The sequence below is a fragment of the Crocodylus porosus genome, unplaced genomic scaffold, assembly GCF_001723895.1.
Source record: "Crocodylus porosus isolate Cpor-Errol unplaced genomic scaffold, CroPor_comp1, whole genome shotgun sequence".
Taxonomy (NCBI): domain Eukaryota; kingdom Metazoa; phylum Chordata; order Crocodylia; family Crocodylidae; genus Crocodylus; species Crocodylus porosus.
In genome coordinates this window covers 204,949,173-204,963,050 of record NW_017728886.1, presented here as the reverse complement: position 1 = coordinate 204,963,050, position 13,878 = coordinate 204,949,173, and the positions used below count along the sequence as shown (strand labels likewise).

Sequence of the window (13,878 nt, the reverse complement as noted above, 5' to 3'; positions counted from 1 at the left end):
GCAAGCGGCAACCATCCACAGGCACCAACAACACTGCCGGCAGCACCTTTTTGTAGGGGGTGCACTGCCATGCTCAGGGGGTGCATGTGTACCCGTGTGTACTCCCTATGCATCACCCCTGCTATAAGAAAAGCTCTAAATATCATGCATACGTACTTGTTCTGAAAATTTTGTCAATTTGGGCTGTATTGTAAAGAATTACTTTACTATCTTGCTCTAAGATCGTCAAGTCAGTTCTGTGTAGGGTAACCATATGTCCCAGTTTGTCTGGGATAGTCCCAGATTTGGTAGGCCAGTCCCAGCTGGTTGGTGAAAATTAAAACAGAAGTCCCAGAGTAGCAGGGACATGGTCACAGCCCGGTGAAGTGCCTTGTGCCCCTGCCTCTGCCTGCAGCAGTGCTGCTGTTTTGGGCGGGGGGTAGTGTCCCGGATTGCCTTAAAAATAATGTGGTTGCTGTGACAGATTGATGTCCAGAATGCTGCCAATGGGCAGTGCACATGCACTGTCTATTTGGTTGCGATGCACTGTCCTCTTCTCACCTGCCATAACTTGCTGTTTCTGTTAGATGAATGTTTAATTATGAGGAGGTGGTACCTGTGGTCACTCGGTGGTCTTGGTGCAGTCGAGACTGCAGTTGGCTTCTGTGGTCTTTCTCCTTCTCTACACCCTATCCCTTTCCACTCAGGCGTTGCTGTCAGACCTTGATAGTGAGTCTTGCTTCCACTTGGTTCTTTTCCTTCTAGGTGCTTGGTTAGGTTTATACTTACTTAGGATGGTGCCTGTGCTCCACTTCAAAGGATTACAACAAATTAGGTAACTGAACTTAAATTGCTCAGGTTAGTTGGCTGAGCAGGGCATTGATGCCTTGTCATGAGCTGAGCCCCATCTATTGGGGTAATTAAATGAGTCCAGGGTGCCTCGAGGCAGCACTTCTAACTGTCCTTGTCTGGGCTCCCTGAACTGGGTCTGATTCACAGGCTCCCCTTGCAGGGTCCTGTGCTGCCTGGGGTTGGCCCAAGATGGCTCTATGCGGACTCTGTGCTCTGAACCACGGCTTTCCGCGGGCTTCCCTGCCAGTCACACTAGCAAGCTGTCTCTGCATGGATCCTCCAGCCGTTTTCCCACCACCCACTCCCTTCCCTGCCTGACCTGCACTACTCCAGGTGAAGACCTCGGTGTGGGTTATGAGCTGGCAGTGTCTGCAGCAGTGAGATCCTCTTCTTTGATCGTGGAGGAGAGCATGCAGGCTGCTTCTTTGTGTCCTGGCACATTCCACTTCCTCTCTTTTTGGCCCGTCTTTTCGCCCTCTTCCCCAGGCTCTGGGAACAACTGGCGTGCCTCTTCTGGCTGGCATGATACCGGTTGGTCAGATTTCAGCCCAGCCACCTGGGCCCAGGCTGAGCCAGGACACCTGGGCACATGTCCCCTCAAGTGACATTGCATTTTTCTTCTTCCCCAGGCTTGCACTGACCCTCTGTGCTCCTGTCACAGTCACCCTAGTGCTGTGCATCAGAGGAGAACGAAATGGTAGTCTAAAAGTCTCTTCAGAAGAGCACTCCCAAAATACTCTGATCATCCATATCAAACCACTGGATGTATAAAGTAATTAAGTGGGTAAATGCCATAGTTTAACAATCTGTCTTATCATCTTGGTATTTCTCAGTGCAAGGCAGCGCTTCCAACTTCTTAATTCCACCATCTAGCACATGAGACAAGAATGCTGCCATGTTAAAGAGGGTTGCATTTCTCAGGTAAAAAAAAATAACAGAGACAGCTGAATATTATAAAAACATTAGATCTTTTTAGGAAATGTGTGTTCGTCACTAAAAATTGTCAAAATGACTCTGAGAATACAAAGGCGAATACAAGACAAACAGCTGTTCAAGTAAAGGGAGTGGTGGAGCTGCCCTTTATTGAATGGAAATAATAGTATTCTACCTATAAAAAAAATAACCATTGTCTTTCTCCCTATGCCTTACAGCCTATTCAGTTCTCTTTAAGCTTACATTTACTGGAAAGTTGTGTGTGTGGTATTTGTGTGCATTATTTCTTCTCATAGCTAACTAATCTCTGATTCTAGGATGGTAGTTTAATAACATTTTCGTCAGTCCTCTGTTGACAATACTGGCCTGTGACAAATGCAAAGCTATCATTCAAAGCCATAGCATACCCTCTTGACATAGGGAACACTGCCAGCTACAGCTCAGGCAAGCCCAAACCTGTTCTATTAATGGATGACATTTTTAACAATAGAGCTGTCGGACCCCACTGGAATAATGGCGGGAATTAGTGCACACGACAGGTGATTATGTTCTGGAAATGTTCCAGCACCAGCTGTGTTGCTTCATATTATTTGTAACCTCTGTAATTGCAGCTTTTCAAAAACATTTTTATTTGAAATTGGGGAAAACCAGTGCAATTGGGAGAAAAACAACCACTACAATTTGTTAGGAAAAAACTGTGTCAAAGCCTGAACAGTACTGCCCTGTTTTCTGAATTCCTGGCTTAGAATCTCTTGTTCTATTTAAAAAACTCCTAATGTAGTCATTGTTACATCTTTTCTTCCTTTCTCATAGACCAATTACTGTGCCTGCTAACCGATGAATGGACTAGCAAGCATCTGCCTAATGCTTGTGAAGGGAATTCCTTCTAAAATCTCAAAACTGCCTGTTCATTCACTTTACCCAAATGTTAGATAGCATTCTGCTTGTTTTAGGGTTAAAAAACCACAGGTAATGCAGAAAGAACTTTTCTTATGTGGCTTAGAAATTGTCTTCATATATGTTTTAAAACTCACACGCATACCTGTAAATACCATCAGATTATGCATACAACGTGCCTGATTAACTGCATGATTTACTATAATCCTTGTCCCTGCTATTGCTCTGTTAGATTTGTTACTTTTCTCACATCTGGCTAAAATTAGACAGAAAACTCTTTGAGACAGGGGCTGTGCCTTTTTGTTCTACAAAGAACAGAGAACGGTTTCGGCTGTTGGATAAATAATTCTTTCTAACTGCTCATCTTACCTGCCTTGGCATATTTGAAAGAGTGGTTTTGGCCCTTTCTTGAATTCTCTTCCTTAAATCATATTTGAATGTGAATCTAGAGAGCTAATGGGAATGGGTTATGGTGCCCCTGAAGCACTTGAAAATTTGACTGTCAATTAGAAAAGTGATGGATTACTACAGAGTACTGGAAGTAGTCAGATTTCTAGTGGACTAGATAATCTAGACCTGAATTGGCTTTTCTCCCATGCAATATATTTGAAGGAAGTATTTTTTTGTCCGCTGTCTGTGATATGTGAAACCATTAGAGAAAAAATAAAAAGAAGTCACATGAGAAAGGAAGGAAGTTCTGAAAGCTTTCCTAAGGTTCTAGTTGCTAGGGTAACCATTTTACTTGGTAATCAATATGTTCAGCATGTCTCTATTGCTTTGTGCCGACTCCTACAGAAAACATGTAGGGGGGCTTTGGGGAAAACACTGAAAATGAAGAAGACTGCAAACTTTGAAAGAATTGTTTCAAACAGGAAAAAAATGAATAACTTATTTCCCAATACTTAAAGGCATTATAAGATTTTTCAGTAAAATTGGGGGTAGTTTTCTATAATACAATTGCAAGGTTTGATTGAGTCTATGGGATTATCTGAGTTTGAGTATGATGCTGTCCAGGCAGAATGAAACCTAGAATTTGGCTGTTTTTAATGCTAAATGTGCCACTTTGTCATTCTGGCCATTAATCAGCACCACCTTTAGGTGAACATGTGTCAGAAAAAAGGAAATTAAAGTTTCTTTAGCAGAATCTGAGTAATGCAGCATTTTGATTTTTACATCAGGAGAGGTGCAATAAATTGTACATAGAAAAGTCTTAAAAAATTTAAAAAACCCCCAAACCTACATCATAATAATACTAGGGATTTCTATCCAAGAATCTCAAATATAGATAAGCACTGTTAGCCTTGTTTTAAAGATAAAGAAGCTGAGAGGGGGGAAAAATGATTTGTCCAAAGTTATCCAGCAAATTAGTAACAAGAAGTTGGGCCCAGTCCCGAGCTATTGTTATTACTATGTTGCCCTTCTGTTCTTTAAAACCATTATTGTTCATGAGATTTTTCCAGACAAGAAAAAGAAATTATCTCTTTTTTGAGGAATGTACAGTCTTAGGTCTCAATGCACCTTTGTTCCCTCATTCTCAGGTACTATCAACTGCAACCATAATGAAAGGGGTCCAGTAAGTAGAGGCTGGTAGAGTGAGAAACTAGAAAACTCAGTGTTGTAAGAGGGATACTGTAGTTGTTTGTAATACATTTGCTATATTTCACAAGCTCTTAATACCCTGATATTCAACACAGCACTGTAAGGCATCAAAACATTAGCAGAAAGATTTATTTGGTTCAGCCTGTTATTTCTATAGACTTTTTTGAACAGAGAATCTTGAAATATTTTACAATGAGAGATAATACAATTAAAGGGTGCTTTACAGAAATTAGCATAGAGATGGCGAGATTGTAAGAGAAAAGGCAAAAGTCTGAGTAAAAGCAAAAGCTTTCATTCTCAGAACTCATCGGAAGATAAGCCTTTTATGTCTCTCTCTCTCTCTCTCTCTTAGTAGCTACAGTGCAAGTGGATAAGGGGAGAATACTAGATAGAGAGCAGATTAATAAATAGACTGTTATTTTTATCTAGCTATATTTATCCAGTTCATTAGGCATTTTCCTGTTTGTTTTTGGATGACTTCTTATGGATTTGTAGTGTCTAGAGACCCACTGTGTGAAATATTCTACCTAAGAGAGATTTATACTGTATTGATCTAAATGACCTCTCCAGGAAAAATCATCAAAGACATTTATAGTGAATTCTGTGCTTCTTAAATTTGGAGGGATGTAGACTGTGAAAGCCAAAGTCTTTTATCAAGGAGTATGTACAGCATAGCCAGTGAGCTGTTGACAGGGCTGGCTTCCTCACAATCTTCTGCCACTTTACTTTGATTAGGCTTGGAAAGCACTGCAAAATAATGGCATGTTTGTTTCAGCGTTAAATTAATTTGTAATAACCCCTTTTGTGCTTTCCATCATTGTGTGATTAAGCTTAGTATTATGGTGGCAGTATCTGCAGACCCAAGTTAAGGACCCTATCACGTTAAACAAAAATTTCTGGAAGCACTGTAAAACCTTATTTGGGCATGCATTCACCAAACAAAACCAGGATGAGTTGTTGTTTGGGGGGAGATGGGGTGGTCTCTGTTCTAGTTTGTTTTTAAGTAGTTTTGGTTCCTTTCTGCCACTCCTGTTTTTAAGTTATTCTGTTTTCTTACTGTAAGTCACCCCAAGCCTTTGTTGGGAGGGGCAGCTTATAAATTGACTATATAAATAAATAAATGTTATACATATAAGAATGGGATTCACTGACTTAAGTGGAACTACGCCAGTTTATAATAGCTGGGACTCTAGGCATGGGGTTGTACCAGCAAGAACCTTTCAAGAAAAGTTTTAAGTTCCTACTGGAAACTCAGCTGTAAATGTTATTTCCACCTAGTCAAGAAACAGAAATAATTTCCCTAGTGTGGTTGCAGCAGCATGGTGCTTGGCACAAAACTACCTGTGAAGCAGAGGAAATGTTCTGGTGGTTTGCTGGCACTGAGCTCAGTACTGCTACAGCTACACTGCAAGCAGTACTCAAGCTAGCTAGCTTATCCTTTAAATGCGATCATTAGGTCACAAATCTTCCAAGGCTTCATTTCAGCCAAGCAGCTAGGTGAAAATTCTTTCCATGATTAATTCTCATGAGTAGCCCCCACACAATAGTAACCCATCTTAAATTGGAGTTATAATTAAGACTCCTATGTCTGTCTGAGTTATTATGGTGAAAGCTCACCACTTTCTGTAGCCAATGGCACACAAGGGAAAGATGTGACTAGCATCTCATCCGCCCCCTGTTGACTTCCCAGCCCAAAATGACCAGATGCCTATTTACAGCTGGGTCTCTGGAGTTGTAGGAAGGCAGCTTAACCACTCTGCCACTGGGCCTCAAAGTAGGGGGTAGACATTTTTAAGTTAAGGCTGAAAACTATTACAGGGATGCTGTAGTTATCCCAAGGATGTATTACAAGCACAGGAAATGTAGAGCTGAGGTTAAGCTTAATGGAAATGTATACATGTTAAGAGGGGGAAATGCATAATTAGACATTAAAAAAACCCTTTACACTTACTTCTAAAGATGTAAAGAACAGAAAACAGTTATCTTTAGCAGTCAGCTTAATCGAATCTGGGACCACAAACAGTAAAATGTCTTACGCATAATCAGATCAGTATTGCATGGTACTCCTCTACTAAATCCTTTAGGAATTTAACTGGCTAGACTGATCACAATCAATGCAACATCTTACCAAAGTATGATCAACACTGTTTCAGACTTCTGTGCTCTTTAGAGCACATGTTCAAGCACCATAAGATTTATAAAAAAGACATGAACAAGCCTTTTTGTTTGGAAAGACCTTTCCCAGACATGTTCAGAGTGGTATTTCTCTTCTCTTGAAAGAAATTTCATTGTTCACACTTCACAGCATTCAGTTGTCTGCAGATGTTTCTTAATTGGTTTCATTTTTCAACAACACTCATCTGAGACCTACAAAAAGAAGAATGAAATGAAATTTGATTACAAGTTACAGAAAAAAACTAAGCACGAAACTGAAAGATTTCATGAATAAGAAGAGGAAAAATAAACAAATCGCAGAGGCCTGTGAGGTGGCAAGATTATTACTGTGCAATATTATAAAACACTGACAACACAGTAGAGAAGATAACAATATCAACCCAGTCAGGCTTCCTGGGTTCACACCTTTCCAGAGGCAGCTTGCAACTGTGAGATGCTCTAGTTTATCCCTATAAATGAAAATCATCCTAACAACATAAAGAAAGATGTACAAATGTCACAAAATACCCTGGTGATTGCTATTAGCCTGGAATTATATCACAGGTGGATGCTGGCATCACAAAGAAGAACCACATAAAGATCTATCACAAAGATATGTGACTAAACCAAACATTTTGAAATGCAAAATCAGAACATCTGCCTCTTTCTTTGTTCCTGGCTTGTTTTGTGTGTGTGTGTGTGTGTGTGTGTGTGTGTGTGTGTGTGTGTGTGTGTGTGTGTGTGTGTGCGCGCGCATGTGCACATGCGTCAGTGAGAGTATGCACTCCTGTAGCAAGGTGGGGGGTGAGCGGGGCGACCTCCCCAGGAGCCGAAGCGAAGGGATGCCAACAGACGCTGCCCAGCCAAGGAGGGGTGTGGGACAGAGCCGTTCGCAGCTTGTTTGGCGGGGTGCAGGGCAAGAGCAGCGCTTGCTGCTGCGTGCACTCCCGGACAATCATGGGGGTGCATGTGCCCCCTGGATCTGCACGGGGCAAAGGTGGGCTGCCACTGTGGGCTTTGCCCTGGGCACCAAACTTCATTGCTTTGGGAACAGAAAACAGCAAGATTTGCCAGGATGAAAAGGGGTGAGGCAGTAGTGAAAAAGTGACCCCACTTTCCAATTTTCCAGATTCATCCAAGTTCAACAAGGAAAAAATTAAAACAACAGTTCAGTGTCTCAGCCAAAGGGGTCATCATCAAATTAATATCCTTGTTTATTAATTATCATGTTTTCTCTATAGACCTTTTGTTTCTGATGTATTTATGAAAGCTACCTACACTATAGCTTTTAATGCCATCGTTTACAAACAACTTCTTTGGGAGTACAGAGCATTCAGCACATCCAAGGATCCTTTTTAAATCTTCCTAACTAGTCTTCAACTCTGAACTGTAGATGCCTTACTAGACTTAGTGCTGGCCACAGGGGATGACTTGGTGGGGGATGTGCAGGTACAAGGTAACCTAGGCGATAGTGACCACCTATTGATAGAGTTCAGTATCTGGTGAAAGCTGGGGAAGATAACTAGTAGGGCTGAAGTGCTAGACTTCAGGAAGGCCAACTTCAACAAGCTCAGAAGATTTGTTAGGGAGGGACTGATGGGTAAAAGCATCAGAGAGATGGGAGTCCAGGAAGGATGGGGATTTCTCAAGGAACTGATCCTGCAGGCACAGAAAGAGACCATCCCAGGGGCAAAAAAGCAAAGAAAAAGCAAAGAAACCCTCTTGGTTGAGCAGGGAAATCCAGGAGAGCCTGGAGGGGAAAAGAGAGGCCTACAGGCTGTGGAGGCAGGGAGCAGCCACCAAGGAGGAGTATACCCGCTTGGCTCAACCTTGCAGGGAAGCAGTGAGGACAGCCAAAGCAGAAATGGAGCTTAGGCTGGCAGCAAAAGTTAAGGATAACACAAAGTCATTTTTTAAATATATAGGAAGAAAAAAGAAAGTGCTGGGTAACACTTCAAGATGTTCTAGGGAAACTTGTAACAGATAGGATGGCTAAAGCAGAGCTTCCAAATGATTTCTTTGCAACTGTGTTCCTGGACACAAATACAAACATGCATCCCATTGGGACTTTAGGTAAGCACGGGATAGATACCAACCCACCAACTGTTAGTGCTGACCTAGTAAAGGGGCACCTGCAGGGGTTGAATGTATTTAAATCATCCTACGGTACTTAGGGAATTAGCTGGAGTCATAGCAGATCTGCTGGTGCAACTGTTTGAGAACTCGTGGTGCTTAGGACAGGTCCCAGAGGACTGGAAAAGGACCAATGTGGTTTCTATTTTCAAGAAGAGGAGGAAGGAGGAACCAGTAACTATAGGCCAATTAGCCTCACCTCTATCTTTGACAGGACCTTTGAGAAAATTGTTAAGGATCACATTTGTGGGGGACCACCAAGTAAAATAATGTTAAGGGGCAACCAGCATGGGTTCATAGCAGGCAGATCCTGCCTGACTAATCTGGTTTCTTTTTACGACCAGGTCACAAAATGCTTGGATGAAGGAATAGAGGTAGGTGTTATTTACTTATATTTTAAAAAGGCCTTTGACACAGTGTCACACCCAATTCTTATAAATAAACTAAATAGTTGCAATGTATATTATTACAAAGCCCATTGGGTGGAAAATTGGCTTATGGGATGCACCCAGAGATTGATGGTGGATGGGTCAGTTTCTTCCTGGAGATATGTGGGCACTGGAGTCCTGGAGTCCCCAAAGGCTTTGTCCTGGGACTGGGACTGTTCAATATCTTTATTAGTGACTTGGATGAGGGAGTAGAAAGCATCCTGTCCAAGTTTGCAGATGACACCAAACTATGGGGGGAGGTACACCAACTAGATGGCAGGGAGCGAATCCAGGCTAATTTGGATAGACTGGGGAAGTGGGTGGAACAGAATAGGATGCAGATTAACAAGGATAAATGTCACGTGTTGCACCTGGGGAAGAAGAATCATCAACACACCTACAGCCTGGGAGTACTGCTCTAAGTAGCACAACTGTGGTAAGGGATCTTGGAGTCGTAATCGACTCCAAAATGAACACGAGTCACCAGTGTGATGAGGTAATAAGTAAAGCTAACTGCACGCCTTCTTGCATAAGTAGGTGCATCACAAACAGGTCTAGGGAGATGAGACTTCCCCTCTATGCAGCATAGGTCAGGTTGCAGCTGGAGCACTGTGTCCAGTTTCAGGAGGGATGTAGATAACCTGTCTGGTTAAAGGCCTACAGAAAAACCCCCATAAGGACTGATTGAGGGACCTGAACCTCTTCAGCCTCCGCAAAGAAGGCTGAGATGTAATCTTGTGGCTGTCTACAAACTCATCACGGGGGGTGGAGGGGGGAGAAGGAAATAGAGGATACAATGTTTACCAGGGCACCCACTGGGGTAACTAGAAACAATGACCACAAACTGGAGGAGAGCAAATTTAGATTGGACATCAGGAAAAAAATTCTTTACAGGGAGGTTGCCAAAATATGGAGATATTTAAGAGGAGACTGGACAAACATCTGCCTGAGGTCATCTGACCCCAGCACTCTCCCTGCCCAGGGCAGGGGGTCAGATTCAATGATCTAATGGGTCCCTTCCAAACCTAAAATCTATGAAAACTATGAAATCATAATGACCATAATTTCTTTAGGTCTATAAAATTTTATTTTCTTTCTTTCTTTCTTTTTTTTTTTTTACACAATAAAAGGCTTCTGTCACAAGACTCCAGTGTTTATTCAGTAGATTCACCTATTCCCAGAATTTAGTATTCTTTGAGGGCCTGTCAATGTTGCCTAAAGACAGTGCAAGGGAGCACCGCAATGAAGAATGGCATATCCACTCACTGAGGGCTATACATTGAATTTAATGTAATGTAGCCACCTTAGTGCAGTGCTGGGCACATGTTATTAAGCATGCCTGAAATGGGGAGTTTACTTGCTCTTGCCAATGTGACCAAAGCCAGAAAGACCCATCTATTTTTTAGTGTAGTGCAGGCAATGCAACTACATTTCATTCTACTCTATGGCACTCCCTAGTGTGGTTTGAAGTTGAGGTAGCTAGGAAGTGCAGTTGTTTTCTTGTGATTATACCTTGCAATGCCCAGGACAACCACCACCTTATTTAGTCTATATGGATCTTGTATATCTTAGTTCTGGTTCTTGATTTTTGAAGATTGTTTCTTTTTGATAGATCCCAGTGAGTTATCAGATCATAGTTTCATAGTTGATAAGGTCAGAAGAGACCTGAGCAGAACATTGAGTCCAACCCCATGCCATGGCAGGAAAGAGTACTGGGGTCCACGACCCCAGCAAAGTGTTCATCATGATCTTCATGTGGATGCTTTCTTTTGCTCCCTGTTATCAAGGACAAGGTGTTTGCTGGGGTACTTGGATTAAGTAGTTCTATATCCATTTTCTTAGATATAGGTTATTAATTGCCTATATTCATACCAGTCCTTCATGATCTTCAGTTATAAATAAGAATATGCAAGTACTCAACAATCAATTTTCTTGGATCTTTAGCAGCAGCTGCATTTTGTTACAATATGTTTCCAAGCTTCTTGTAACCTGAAAGTGTCAGGGCTACTTTAGGAGGCCTTTGTTTACTGTCTGGCTGATTAACTTTTTGGGTCCGTCTGTGGTGATTAATCTAAATTCTTGTTCATATTACACTTACTCGTGTTGTCTTTAGTCTGTTACTGATTGGTTCCTCAAAGTTCTGATATGTTCTAAGTCTTGGATCAGGCTTGGCCAGGGTGCCACAAGCAACCTGTGCAAGGCATGCAGCAGGTGGGGGGGGGAGGCAGGGAGCACAGCAGCTAGGTCAGGAAGTAGAAATCAAAGTAGCAAATTGGGCACGGAGAACAGGGCTGGGAGCAGAAAGCGGGGCAGCAGATCAAGTAGAAGAAAGGGATTGGAGTGGTGATAAAGCTGAAGTTGTTTTACATAAATAAATAGTTTTTAAGGTTTCTTAAGTGTTTCAAATATCAGAGATGGCTTGATTAAAGAGGTTATTCTTGCTCAAATAACTAAAAATGTTTTTTATTTACAAAAAGAAAATTGGCAAGCACTTAAGTCTACATTATAATCTCAGAGCTTTGGATAATTTCTGTGTGTTGTTTTATTGACTGCCAAGACATCAGGTTTGAAAATTGGCTGTTGCGCATCTAGATTACCCTTTTTTCATTAATGGCACTACATATTTTTTCAACATGTCAGGGCATTCAGTTTCTTTTCATTTCTGAGGGAAACCCATGTCCACCAAGATGAAGGACTTGGCAAGTCAACACAACTAATAAAAGAAAATTGTTTAGGGACTTTTGTTTCAATTTTGACTAGGATTCTTTCACAAATGGCTTTCACGATTCAAATCTTTCCTTCATTTATGCTATGACTCATACAGATTCTGAAAGACAAAAGGAAATTTTAAGTCTTTCTTTTCCACCTCCTACTCATGAGATTTCTACATAGTTCTTAAGCAGATCTGACTTCTATCACCTACCATATATCATCAGCAGGGGATGCTCTCTTTTCCAATTTCTTATTCTAAAATTAGTTTTTCTTTTCATTTAGACAAATATATGTGGCTCTGGTCCTCAATTTGTACAAAATGCAGCTGCTTCCCAAACCAGAAAGGGGAATGCTGCATCCACCACTTCAGATATTGCCAAAGGTTTCCTGACCCTTTCAGAACCTAGAAAATGAATTTCTCTCGCACATAAGCTTTAAGATCCACCACCAACTGGTCCTCCTTTTCTATCTTTCTGGCACAACCTCTTTATACTGGAAGCTCATTAATCTCTTCAGATATATTTTCAGCCTTCTATCTCTAGAGCAAACAGCAATTTATCCTGTACTTCCCCCACTATTAAATACAAACTTGTGTGCATTATCTCTCCAAGTCATTTCACATCCAGTGGGAAGACCTATTTCTGACCTGTGACTAAAACTCTCTCACTACCGTACCACATTTCAACAAGGACAACTGCAAAGTCCTGCACTTAGGACAGAACAATCCCATGCACCAGTACAGGCTGGGAAGTGACCGACTAACCAGCGGTTCAGCAGAAATGCATGTGAGGGTTACAGTGGACAGTAAACTGAATATGAGTCAAAAGTGTGCCCTTGTTGCAAAGAAGGCTAATGACATACTGGGCTGCATTATTAAAAGTGTTGTCAACAGATTAAGGGAAGTGATTACTCCCCTCCATTCAGCACTGGTGAGGCCACACCTGAAGGACTATGTGTAGATTTGTGCCCCCCACTACAGAAAGGATGTAGACAAATTGGAGAGATGCCAGCGGAGGGCAACAAAAATTAGTTGTGCACCAATAAAGATTTTTTTGGGGGGCGGATACTGATGGCTGATTATTAGTAAGCCATATTGGCTGATACCGATCTGATTGGCAGCCAACAGCTTTGTGAGCAGCATCCAGCTGGTAAGTCTGTTGAGGAGGAAGGGGTGAGTGGAGGGAAGTGGCATGTGGGGTCAGATCAAGGCCCCTGTGGGGAGGGAAGGAGTGGGGCTGAGGCAGCAGCAGGCACTGCCCAGCCAGGGTGGGCAACGGGACACAGCTCTGAGAGGCTTGCCCTGGGGTTGTGCAGAGGGGGAGGATCCTGATGCACCCGCAGGGGAGCCATGGGGGGTATGTGCCCCCCAGATCAGTGTGCAGAATGAGGGTGGGCTGCTGCTGCAGGCTGGGACTGGTAGTGGCACTGGGCTCTTCCCAGCAGGTGTGTTGGGTCAGGGCCACAGTCCAGCCAGGCAGCAGCAGGCTGGGGTAGGGGGTGCTATGGGTTGGGCCACCCCAGAATTCGCCGTAGCCCCTCCATACTCCCGCATCCCAGTGCCGCTGCCACCTGCCCCAAGCACAGCCTCGGCCCAGCCTCCCACCGGAAAGAGCCCAGGCACCACTCCTGGTCCCAGGTCACAGTGGCAGCTCACCCTCATCTCACACACAGATCCATGGGGCACATGTCTCCTGCAGCTCCCCTAAGGGTATGCATAGGGATGGGAGCCACCCTTTCCCTTCCCTGTGCCCCCCAGATGACCCTCTTGTGGCTCTGTCCTGTGCCCTGCTCCACCATGGCTGGGCAGCCCCTACCCCAATCCCTCCTTCACCACAGGGGCCTCGATCTACCTCCCATACCCCTTCCCTCCCAACATACCTCACAGCTCCGGAGCCTAACTGAGCTTTTTTTTTTTTTTTTCCCCTGTTTGGCAGGCCCTTTTAAACTGTGCGCATGCGCAGTGGGCCTGCCATCGGGGAACGCTGGTTTCTCAGGCCAGGGGGGCCCTGCCTGGGATTTGGAGGGCCCTGCCCTACAGGAGGGGGACTGGTGAGTACCCCACTCTTTCTCTTGTCACTCCCTGGGGGGCTGGGCCAAGTAGGGGCCTGGGCGGCGGCCTCCTCCCAGGGAGCGAGGAGTTAACCCCTTCCCACCATGAGCCCGCTTACCTCCAGCTGTGCTGGGGGTCAGC

At 43.4% G+C, this 13,878-nt stretch overlaps 1 long non-coding RNA gene across 1 annotated transcript in view; it reads right to left on the bottom strand.

Moving 5' to 3' along the window:
- Positions 1–4,315: 4,315 nt before the first annotated feature.
- LOC109318913 overlaps positions 4,316–13,878 on the bottom strand; it is a 20,102-nt gene continuing 10,539 nt past the window's right edge. Inside the window, exon 3 of the long non-coding RNA XR_002103348.1 lies at positions 4,316–6,627. This is a non-coding gene — a long non-coding RNA (uncharacterized LOC109318913). The remainder of the gene's footprint in view (positions 6,628–13,878) is intronic.